Source organism: Microtus oregoni, unplaced genomic scaffold (genome assembly GCF_018167655.1).
Source record: "Microtus oregoni isolate MIOR12 unplaced genomic scaffold, Mior012 000008F_ref0000371, whole genome shotgun sequence".
Taxonomy (NCBI): domain Eukaryota; kingdom Metazoa; phylum Chordata; class Mammalia; order Rodentia; family Cricetidae; genus Microtus; species Microtus oregoni.
This window is the reverse complement of record NW_024543067.1, coordinates 15,704,563-15,716,558: the sequence shown is the minus strand read 5'-3', so window position 1 is coordinate 15,716,558 and position 11,996 is coordinate 15,704,563. Positions and strand designations below refer to the sequence as shown.

Here is an 11,996-nt window from a genome sequence, read left to right as displayed (position 1 = left end):
GAATATATCACCTTCACTTTCATTTCATTCCACCCAGTCCTTTTGTGCAGAAAGTTTGCCTGTCTTCCTGAGGTTGGGACTTCATCCTGGATAGAGCAGCGTTTCCGTCACCCTGACAGAGGCTGGGGACAAAGGGAGAGGACTGGAGTGCATGTGTGTTTGTCATAGATGAGGAGATAAATATACAGAGACTATTAGATGTCCCCCCCCTCCTTGTCACTTTAAAAGGTATTAATGTAAGTATTAAACATATTCATGAGGTGCAGCGTCATGTTGAGCACATATATACCGTGCACACTGCTCAAGTCAGGACGATTAGTATTTTCATCTAGAATTTTTTTTGGGTGTCTGAAGCCCTCATGTTCTTTCTCCATAAAATGAAATATGGTGGTTTCTCAGAAAATTGGGAATAAACATACCTCAGGACCCAGCAATATCACTCTTGAGCATATATCCAGAGGATGCTCAATCATACTACAAGAACTTGTGCTCAACTATGTTCATAGCAGTATTATTTGTAATGGCCAGAACCTGGAAACAACCTAGATGCCCCTCAACTGAAGAATGGATAAAGAAAATGTGGTACATTTACACAATGGAGTACTACTCAGTGGTTAAAACAATGACATCTTGAAATCTGCATGCAAATGGATGGAACCAGAAAAAAAACATCCTGAGTGAGGTAACCCAGACCCAGAAAGATGAGCATGGTATGTATTCACTCATAAGTGGATACTAGCTCTAAAGCAAAGGATAACAAGCTTATAGTTCATGACCCCAGAGAAGCTAAGTAACAAGGTGAACCCTAAGAGAAACATACATAGATCACCCTGGGAAGGGGAAATAGACAAGATCTCCTGACAAAATTGGGAGCATGGGAGTCAGGGGAGGAGGAAGGGGGAGGGAAAAGAGGAGGGGAGTTGGGGAGTGGGGAGGAGAACTTGAGGGAATGGGATAGTTGAGATGGAGAAAGGACAGAGATGAGCACAAGGAAAGAGATATTTTGAATAAGAACTCTTAACGTGGATGTCATTGTATATCTTGTGGTCTGTTCTCACGCACAGTAATATCAGTCCTGTGCTTGTGCCCAGAAAAGCATTGCCTGGAAAACCTCAAGAATTGAGGAGAAGGATCAATGCTTGGGAAAGTGTAGGACAGAGGCTCTGGTGTAAGTGCAGGGTCTTCCTAGTCCATGGATGTGAATTGCCGTTGTATCAGGCTCCTTCATGATTTTAATAGTGCCGTAAATCCCATATGAAGGAGGAAAACTTCCTTTTAAAAACATAATCTTTTTATTATATTGATTATTTGTGGGGTGTGTGTATATGGTATGTGTGTATGTATGTGGTATTAGGTATGGTATGTGCGTGGGGGGTATGATATGGTGTGTGTGTGTAGTATGTGTGCATGGTGTGGTATGTGTATATGTGTTGTGGTATGGTGTGTAAGTGTATGTGTGGGTGGTGTGGTGTATGTGTGTGTACGTAGTATGATCGTGGAAGTTAGAGGATAATTTCAGAATCAGTTCTCTCCTTCCACACTGGGGATCAAATTCAGGTCTCCATGTTTAGGGACAAGCACCTTTACCATTGAAACATTTTACCAGCCCCAATTTTTTAAAATTAAGATTTAGAATCCAGCTTGTTGGCAAATGCTTATAATCCCAGTATTTGGGAGACTGAGGCAGGAGTATTAGAAACACAGGGACAGAATCAGCTACACAGAAAGTTTAAAGCCAGCCTGAGCTAAGACACTGTTTCAAAGAAATAAAGAAAGGGAGGAAGGAAGGAAGGAAGGAAGGTAGGAAGGAAGGAAGGAAGGTTACTTTTTGTTTGATCCTTTCTTTTTTAAATCACAGAATACTTACATTTACTAAAGTAAGAGTATCATCTTAAAGAAATAATGCAATAATTAAATCCAAGATGGAAAATATTTCTGTTATTTTTATCCCTTAAACACGATCTTTAAAGACAACCTTGAAAGCACAATGTTTTGTGTGTGTTTTTTTCCACACTGAATTTCTGCAATTTCCAAAAATAATTATTGTTTTTTGTGGTGCAATCCATTTATGGCCTCCTCGGGGGAAAAAGGTGGCCAAGTACTGTTTCTTGGTAAATGCTCCGGATTTATTCTGGCTTATTTCGTAATATAAAAAGGGGGGGGAAAGGCATCCTAGGCTTTATTAGTTGGTTTAAGAGGCAGTGTGGCCACACATCCTTCTTTAGACCACGGAGAAAGACATTGAGAAAAGATCAAAGGAGAACATAGAGGTGACTTGTTGAAAAGGTGTGTATGGTTTTTTTTGTGTGTGTTTGTGTATATCTGTCTGTTTGTCTGTCTCTGTATAAATAAAAATATTTACTTAGTTTTTAGAATACAGATTTTTCTTTTTATCCTAGGAAATAATATTGGTTTCAACTATTCGATTTGTTGCTAAATACTCGTCCTGCCAAAAAATAAAAACAACAACAAAAATTATATCACAACATTTATCCACATGATGAACTCACATGTCACAAAAAAACACTTAGCCTTGTGGGTGCAAGTATAATTCATCAGACACAAGTAGATCGCAGCACTCTCCCCAACTCCAATCCAAAACCTGAGGATGAAAAGCAGTGGTCCCCTCAGTGTTCACAGGCTAATTTAAAGGGTCTACTCTGAGCGAGTCAGTTTTAAGGGTGCACTCACTAAATGATTTTGTGGATAAATGAACACCAGAAACTGACGGGCTCTGCCATGGCCAGTGAGTCATCAGAACACTAGTCTGAAAGCTTGGTTCTAAAACTAGGTGATAAGTGATCGGTGGCATGAATGGGGGTTGGGATTGCAATCTCTCAGAACACACCCCAACACCAACTCTCAGCACAAAGGAGATTTATTACCCCGGAGGGGCAAATGGGGCATGGAGGGTGGGGTGCGGGCGGGGGGGGGGGGTGAGCTGCCTCTGGATTGGACAAAGCAGCAGCAGAAGCAGCAGATTTTTTTTCTTTGTTGTTTGTTTGTTTTTCATTAGGAGTGAGTTTTTAAGGAGAAAAGGGGATGGGGGGAGAGTTCTTTTAGGGTGAGTCTCTCTAGGGCGAGTTGGTGAGATCTGATTGGACAGGTGTAGCCAGTGTAGCCAAATAATGAATCGTGATTACTGAAGCTTGGTGTTTAGTCAGGAAAGAGTCAGTGCCAATAAAAGGAACAGAACTTGGGGGCTGGCTTTAGGAAGGTAATCTAACAGTTTAGCAAGGGGGAGGGAAGGAGAAAGGGCAAAATCTGTATGCAAAGCTTGGGCCTGCCGGAGAGCCCTTCAGTATGAGCTGAGCAAAGTCCACTGTGTCTCTGGATAGTTTGGTGGCTTCATGGAAGAAATGGCCTTCAGTTTTAACACTGGGAGTAAACGTGAGACGAATAGAGAAGTCGCAAAAGAAACTCTATAAGAGAAGACTCAAAAAAAAAAAAAAGTAACCAACTTTGAGAAGCCTGAGTCAGAGAGCCTTTCAGAATTGATGAAATCAGCTCAGAGATGCTGGGTAATCCTATCTGCCAAACACAGGTGCAGACTCCACGTGCAAAGGCCGATGTATTTAGCCTTCCTCCAGACCTACAAGGGGGATACAATTTCTAACAATGTTGAGCTGAGGAGACCAGAGCACAGCCAGACTGAGGGATCATCCTGGACTTCTCCAGCTGGGACAGGCGAGGCTAGTGTCCCGGTCTAGGAAGGCTGTCTACAGAGACTGTGTTTCTAACTGAAGCCGCGAAGTTCACCCTGACCCCTGCTCTACCCCTCCTGCACTATCTCTAATCTCTTCCTGACTCCCCTACTTCTGCCAACAGATCCAATCCACTTGAGGACTCTTCACCAGAAATCTCCTGATTGTTTCCTCTCTCATCCCTGCTCCCTGTGAATTGCCAAACCCCACACTGTAACTCAGGGACCTCTTGGATTTTCCCTTTTGTCCATCCCCTCTGACTTTTCTGTAGTCTGGGCCACTGTCACTGTCCACCTGGAACAATAATTTTTTTAGTTGACCTTGCACTCTTGCTTTCTCTTTCTTTAGCGAGTGAGTGGTCCCCGAAGTCTGTATCTTCTGGAAGTGTGACATGAATGAAGATGCTCAGGTTCTCCCCAGGTGTTCAGAGGCGTATCGAGCCACACATTATCCCACTGGGGATTGAGAGCTTTTGCTCAAAGAATTGTTCTATGCTACAACTGGCAGGGCATTTGAAGATGCAAATTAGATCAAGCCCTTTCTTCCACTGAATTCCTGTCACCCATTTTCATGTCAAAGTTCTTCTTCAGAGATATTGTTCCACTCTGTCGTGTGGGTTTTCCTGTTTATTCTCCATGTCTTCTTCGCCCGAGTCACCCACTGTCCTCGCTTGTTTGCGCATGCTACAAAAACAGGGATGTCTTGCTCTTCGATGTAGCGTAAGCACTTTATACAGAGGCCCTTCTGTTGTGTAATAATCATTTGTAGTAAAGAAGAAAGGAGAGAAGAGAGGAAATAGCGGAGGAAAAGACAGGGAAAGCTCTGTCCTGGCAGCGTAAATATAAACCTTACAAAGTGGTAACTTCAGTAGATGATGCAAGTCCTTAAAGGCCTCGGAGCTGAGGAGCAGCGGGGGTGGGAAAATTCTGGAGAGTTAAGTCCGTAGGGTGTGTTGAATCACTGGGCTGTGACTGATGAGGTGGATTTAGCAATCTGAGGACAGACCAGGAAGTCCACAAGCAGAAAGCAGTGCTTAACTGAAGAGCAGAATCGCTTCCATAGGCAACGCAGCTCGAGCTAAGGGGTGTTGCTTGGCCTCTGGTGAACGGACCAGAGAAATTCAGAGGTAAAGCTACCCAGAATGCTTATGTTTCCAATCTAGATGAGAATACGGTGGGCAACACTGTTACCAAAAGGTGATAAATATAGCAGTCGAAATGTTCTTTGCCTAAACGCGTCCTTCCCAGGACTATTGAGTGACATTTGAATCTGTTAGAGGAATACCTACCTGATAGTGACGTAACACCGAGGAAACAGAGACAGCTTGGGACCAGCTGTGAAGAGGTCAGAATTGACACTATTGGTAACCCTGGCGCCTGAGACAGCTGGGGATGAACAAAAGTAACCACTAGTTTAAAAATGAAGAAAGTAACTAGCATCTTCCAGCTCCCTTGCTGTTCCAGAGGTAAACACACTGACAGCTTACTGGGGATCCTCTTAGCCTTCCTTGCCTCTGCTTATTTCTGCCTGTCCCATGGCTGCCCTTGGAAAGCATCTTAGAGTCAGGCCCAAGAACACCAAGCAGATACAACTGGGAAACATATACCTCAACTAAGAGGCATACTAACCTCAACTAACTGTACAGAGACATAAAACATCAGGGCACCAAAGGCATAGGGCTAAGTTACCCGATTAAAAAGCAAACCCCTCCCCTCACTGGCTGCTGACCACCTGCCTTGCTTCTCCCACCCCTGCTCTGCAGAAATGCATTTACTACCTGCAGTCCTTTGCCAGTTAAGACTACTATCTGTCCGGGGCACCAGCTCCTCATCTCACCCCAGCCTATGCCAAAGGTGTAAAAGTTGGTGTATAAGTCTCAGCCTTATTGCTTCAAGGTGTAGATCTTTCAGCCTATGCTGCAGCCATTCCAATGGGGCCAAACAGTGCTGAATGAGCAGAGTTGGGGAGTCCTAAAGAAACAAAAGATGAGCTCACTGCCGCAAGTTAGCTGATTTGAAGACTAAATCTAAAGATATTATAGCTAAACCTGTTCAAGACGCTGCCAATAACACAAATGAAGAGAACCACCACCGCTACTGTTCTGCCCTGTTCTGTTGCCAAGGAGGGCTTTGGGAAGATCAGCCAGTGTTAACACCATGGGACTCAAGAGAGGTGTGATGTTAGTTGTTGATGCTGTAATTGCTGAACTGAAAAAAACTGGTCTGAACCTGTGGCAAGGCCTGAGGAAATAGCTCAGGTTGCTACAATGTCTGCAAATGGAGACAAAGACATTGGAAACATCATGACTTATAAAATGAAAAAGGTTGGGGGAAAAAGGCATCATTACAGTGAAAGATGGATAAATCCCAAATGATGAATTAGAAATTGTTGACAGAATGAGGTTTAATAAAGGACCTATTTCCCTATATTTTATTAATACATCAAAAGGTCAACAAATATGATTTCAAAGTTGCCTGTGTTCGGTTGAGCGAAAAGAAAGTTCTAGTGGGTCATCTGTCATGCCAGCTCTCAAAATTCCCAGGGCTCATCAGAAGCCCTTGGTCATAATTGCTGAAGATGTTGATGCAGAAGCTCTAAGCACAGTGGCTTTGAGCAGGCTGAAAGGTGGTAGGTGGTTCTCGGTTGTAGCAGCCAGAGCTCCCAGGGTTGGGGACAATAGGAAGAACCAGTTTGAAGATAGAATTATTGCTACTGGTGGTGCAGTATTTGGAGAAGGGGGATTGAATCTAAGTCTTAAAAATGTTCAAACTCACGACTTAGGTTGCAACTAAATCTCTAAAATATCAAATATATTTATCTATGGCCAACAAAAATGTGTCAACAACTGCACAGATTCTTCCCTGACAATCTAGTTGGGAACAATTATGCCATCTAGCATGCCAAAACTGGTGACCTTAAGAGAGTACAACTCAGTAAAGAGACCACAGCACAATTCTGAGCAAGCAGCTGTATTTCACACTAAAAGGTGAGCTATAGGATGTCTTGGGGCCGATGGGTGTGACCACATAGGTTCAACAGTCTCAAGTTACCTGCAAAAACTACTCAGGGTCAAACTCCAACCATAGCATCATCCTGCCAAGTGGATCAGTCTAAGAGGAGTAGGAGGCAGAAGGGGAGACAGAAAGCTTTGTACGCAGTCCACGACCATGGACAGAGGAGAGGCCTCCAATCTTTAGTGAATCAGCTCAACTTTATTCCAGAGTATAAGGAACACATAGGATTGGGGATCCTGGATAGAAACCCTAATTTGTATTACTTGGTGGGCTTCTACCACAAGGCTTAGTACGTGGCAGAAAGGTCCTACAATGGAGCTCCCAGCACAAGTCTCAGCAGAGATCTGTGCCAAGGGTCAAGTCAAAGATGAATCAGGCCTCTGGTTTTAGAGACAGGTTTAGATAAGGTCAGTCCTCAAGGCCCAGGGACAGCCTCCAGATAAGGCTAGACAGAGTGCAGGATACTTCTGGGGAGGGAGGGAGTTTCCACATTGCCAAGCTTAGAAAAAGCTGCCAGGTTATGGCACACTGTGGCCTCTATCATCCAACAAATATTCCATCAGTACACATGTACAGAAGGTTGGTATTAAGAGTCATTTTATTGCTATGTTCTTCAAGCAGAACCGTAGTATTGGGTTTCACCATGGGTCCCTGGGCTAGCTAGGCTTAATCTCATGGTCACCCAAGTAGAGCTGGGTTTGAGTTCCATCTCATGGAGTAGGCTTGAGTTAAATCAGATGTTGGTGGGCTCGTCCCACAAGCCTTGTGCCATACTGCGTGTCTTGCAGGATTACTACATCAAAGGGTTGGTGTCTGCACTTCTCTTTTGGCAGCATGCAGAGCACCTTCCTCTACCAAAACATGTGGGGCGAAGACTCTAGGGAGGCACCAGCTCAACGTCTCCACGTTCAATGAGTTTAGTAGATGGTATCGACAGCAATAGGGCCTTGCTGTCAGTTTGTGAAGAGCAACCTTGTAAACAGTCTAGGTTGCTTGGGGATGTCCATGGGACTCAACAGTTGGCCAACAGTTGAATTCTATGTTACCTAAATCCAGTACTAGAAGTTTCATTGGTGACAAGAAATAGCCAGTTGGAGTTCTGTCTCTCCCATAATTTGGTAATTTGATATTGACAGCCTTTATATATACATATATATTTAGGAAGCTTCTTTTGTATTAGGTTTCCACACTACCTCTCAAATGGCCCTTAATTTTAGCTGATTCTACCCAGATTTCTTTCTTCAACTACTTGTAGCCTCCCTTCTCCACATGATCTTCCTGTTCCAGACCCCTAGTCCATCCATAACTATCCATTGCAGTTCTCTTTCCTAGGGAGATCTGGCACTCTCCCCTAGCCTCTTACTTTATACATAATCTCTCTGGGTCTACAGATTGTAACTTGGTTGTCATTGACCTTAGAGCTAATAACCACTTATAGGCAAATAATTTCATATTTGTCTTTCTGGTTCTGGATTACCTCACTTAAGATGACTTTTATTATCTCCAGCCATTTGCCTGTGAATTTCATGTTGTCATTTTCTTAACAGCTGAGTGATAGTCTGTTGTATAAATGTACCACATTTTCTTCAACCATTCATCTGTTGAGGGATGTCTAGGTTGTTTCCAATGCCTGGCTATTATGAATAAAGCAGCAATGAACATGGGTGAACAAGAATCTCTTTGGTAGGATGAAGCATACATTGGATATATGTCTAAGAGCGGAGTAGCTAAACTTTGAGGTAGATCAATTTGTGTCGTCCTGAGGAACCACCACACATATTTACCGACTGTAAAAATTTGCATTTCCACCAGTGGTGTATGAGCATTCCCCTCACTTTACATCCTCACCAGCATTAGCTGTCATTTGTTTTTCTGTTCTTAGTCATTCTGACAGGTGTAAGATGAAATCTAAAAGTAGTTTGGATTTTCTTTTTGCTAATGGCTAAGGATGTTGAATATTTCTTTAAGTATTTCTCAATCCTCTATTGAGTATTCTTTATTTAGATCTGTACCCCATTTTTAAATATAGTTATGTGGTTTTTTGATATGTAGTTTCTTTAAGTTCTTTGTGTATTTTATATATTAGCCCTCTATTGGATGTGTAGTTGGTAAAAATCCTTTTCCATTCTGTAGGTTGTTTCTTTGTCTAAATAGTTGTGCCATTTACAATGCAGAAGTCTACTGCTTTCCTGCCCAAAGTGTTGTTAGCTTGTTTTTGAGCATGTATTAGAGAGAGGGGGCGGGGTTTGTGTAGGGAGGTGGAGAGAATCTGAAATGATGGATGGGGAAGAGAGAGAGAGAGAGAGAGAGAGAGAGAGAGAGAACATGCATACATATGGGACTATTAGTAAACATATCCTATACAATGTTATCTGGAATAGACCAATAAATATATGCCGCAATTAAATGAATTTTAAAAAACAGACTGGAAAAAGCAAGTTGGTCAGTCATACAGAGAGTGAACCAAGGACCTGGAATCTGAGAATAGGTAGCATCCTCCATATTTATCATCTCTCTGTTTATAGAGCACATATCTAATCGAATCAACTGAAAAAGAGGAAGAGTATTCTGACTCACAGTTTAGAGTTCCAGCCAATGACGAATGTTTCTGTTGCTGTGTGCTGGTGGCGGCACAGAACATCTTGGTGAGAGCAGGTCTCAGAATGCAACTATTCACTTTATAGTGACGGGAAAATGAAAGAGAGGAGTGGGGAGACACAGGATTGTGCAGGTAGGTCATACCCAATGACCTACAGTTGACCCATAGGCCAACCTCGAGAGTGTCTGGGATTACAGACAAGGCTGCATCCACTGTCTGTTTAGACATTCTTTTCAACACAGCCACTCACTCAAATATGACACAAACTTTGCCCATTCCCAGCTGAAGTCCTGCTCTGTAGACAATCAAACAGCTGGCTCTCCAACTGCATTAAGGTCTTTCCTGCTCTAGTCATCCCCAGTTCTTCTTTAAAGTAGCCTTCTCATGAGGGAAGCAAGACGATGAAATCAGCTTGGCGTAAGCACCAGTTTTCTGGGATGCCATCCACCACCACACACTAAGATCTCTTTGTTGCGTAGGACCCTGGTCCTGCAGTGTCATGACCTCTACATATGATCTTCCACCATGAGGCAAGCACATCTCTGCTTACAGCCTATTTGTTTCCTTGAGTTTACTTCAAAGCCTTTATTTTGCCTCCTATGATTAAGGAATCTTCTTCTCTTACCTGGCTTGCCTTGAAAATTATTCCCAGATTTAGCACCCAATGAGTCTTCCACAGGAGGATGGCCAGACGGAGGCAGGCCTAGGTCCAGGGACTCTATCCTTTAAATGGCTGTAGCAGCTGATAATTCACATCACACCCAATGAGCTTCTTTACTTTAACCTTCATTTAGAGAGCTGTTTAAAAACTCGTAAGAACTTTTGCAGTCTTGTCCTGGAATTTCTTGGAAATGTTTGATTTTGCTTCCTCTGTGTGTGTCCATGAGTTTGTGTGAGCAAGGGTATGCAAATGTGAATGTTTGCATGGCTGAATTACTGTGGGATCTTGCCTGCCTGTGGCTATTCTTCCCCTGGCAGACAGGACACTTTTATATTTACATATTTTTCTCTGATCTTATTATTATGTCAAATACGTTGGCCCAGTATTTTAGCTAAGACAGGCTTTGACTAAGCTTTCCATGATATAAGTTTGCGGCTTGGCTGGATGACTCAGAGAGTAAGAGCTCTTTCTGGTTACATCTGGCAACCACAGTCTGATCAACATACAGAGAAGGATGGAGAAACTGACTTCATGGGTTTTTTTTGTGCTCTGTCCTCCAAAGCCTTGCCTGCCCTTGCCATGGCATCAGTGTTCAAACAGTCATCATAAACACATTCACACAGTAGTACAAAAATAAATAAAATTAAAAAATAATTCCTAAGGTCTGAAAATCATTCTATATTAGTTTTATGTATCTCAATGGTTATCATATATACAAAACAAATTATAGAAGGTAAAAATACTTTAGAGATTAATTATTATGAATTTTTGTTGTATTAACAAATCTTATGACCTCAATGGGCTAACAAACTTATCAGTTCTCAATCTTTAATTAGCGTGAAGTCCTTAGACTAACAGTTTGCTGTTGACAGAGGTTTCTGTCCTGCCTGGTCCCGCAGCTGTTCAATCCCAAAGAAACACACAGAGGCCTACGCTAATTATAAACCGGTTGGCCTATTAGCTCAAGGTTCTTATTAACTCTTACATCTTACATTAACCCATAATTCTTGTCTGCATTAGCCACGTGGCTTGGTACCTTTTATCAGTGAGGCAATATCATCTTGCTTCCTCTGCCTCTGGGTGACAACTACAGACGGAGTCCTCTTCTCAGAATTCTCCTATTCTGATGGCCCTGCTTATACTTCCTGCCAATTGGCATTTTATTAAGCCAATACAGTGACAAATATTTGCAGGGAACAAGACCATTGCCCCACAGCAGTTTGCTAAGCTTATTAATGTTATATGCATATCTTAGCCCGTGTGTTTTGTCACCGGTCCTCTGCTAAGCTTATTAATGTTATATCTCAATCTTAGCCCGTGTGTTTTGTCACTGGTCCTCTGCATACTACTCTTTTCTGTTGCTGTTCTACTGAAAATTTCATCCATATGTGAAATTTGTATAAAACTCATACGTAGGACTGTCCACTTTCCCTAAATTCTCCTAATTTGATGGAATATATTTTCCCCTACTGTGAGGACAGTGAAATTTAGAGTCTGGGTGAACACCGACTGGTTGAAACTATCCTTTTGAGGAAATGGGACTAAACCAGATTGGCATGCTGTCATTGATGATGTCACACAGAATTAAGTAGAATTTTAGGTGATTGTCACTTTGCCTTTTTGCTTTAACATTTATGAATGCAACCAAATAAAACAACAATGGAGGCTAGTAATTATTAAGTCTTAGTTCAAGTTTTTTTTTACTCCATTTTAAATTCCTAGAGGAAATGCCATCTGGATAATTCCATTAATATTGCTTACATTAAAAATAGAAAAATTCCTACAAATTGTGTAAAAGTGTTATTTCTGAGAATATACTATTATTTATTTTTAAGATGGCCAACATGAATACACACATTTCTTTTTGGCAGTTAGTCACATATTTATGCATAGTGTTTAATTTTAGAATAATTTAAAATAATGAGTTTATGAAACATTGGCTTTGAAATCCTAGCAATCACTTCTTGAGTGAATTCTCTTTTGATGAAGAAACAGAATCAGAGAACACAAGGGGGCCA

At 42.0% G+C, this 11,996-nt stretch overlaps 1 pseudogene; it reads left to right on the top strand.

The window, feature by feature from the left end:
• The first annotated feature begins 5,617 nt into the window (after positions 1 to 5,617).
• Positions 5,618 to 6,496, top strand: LOC121451692 (annotated as a pseudogene).
• The last annotated feature ends 5,500 nt before the right edge of the window (positions 6,497 to 11,996 follow it).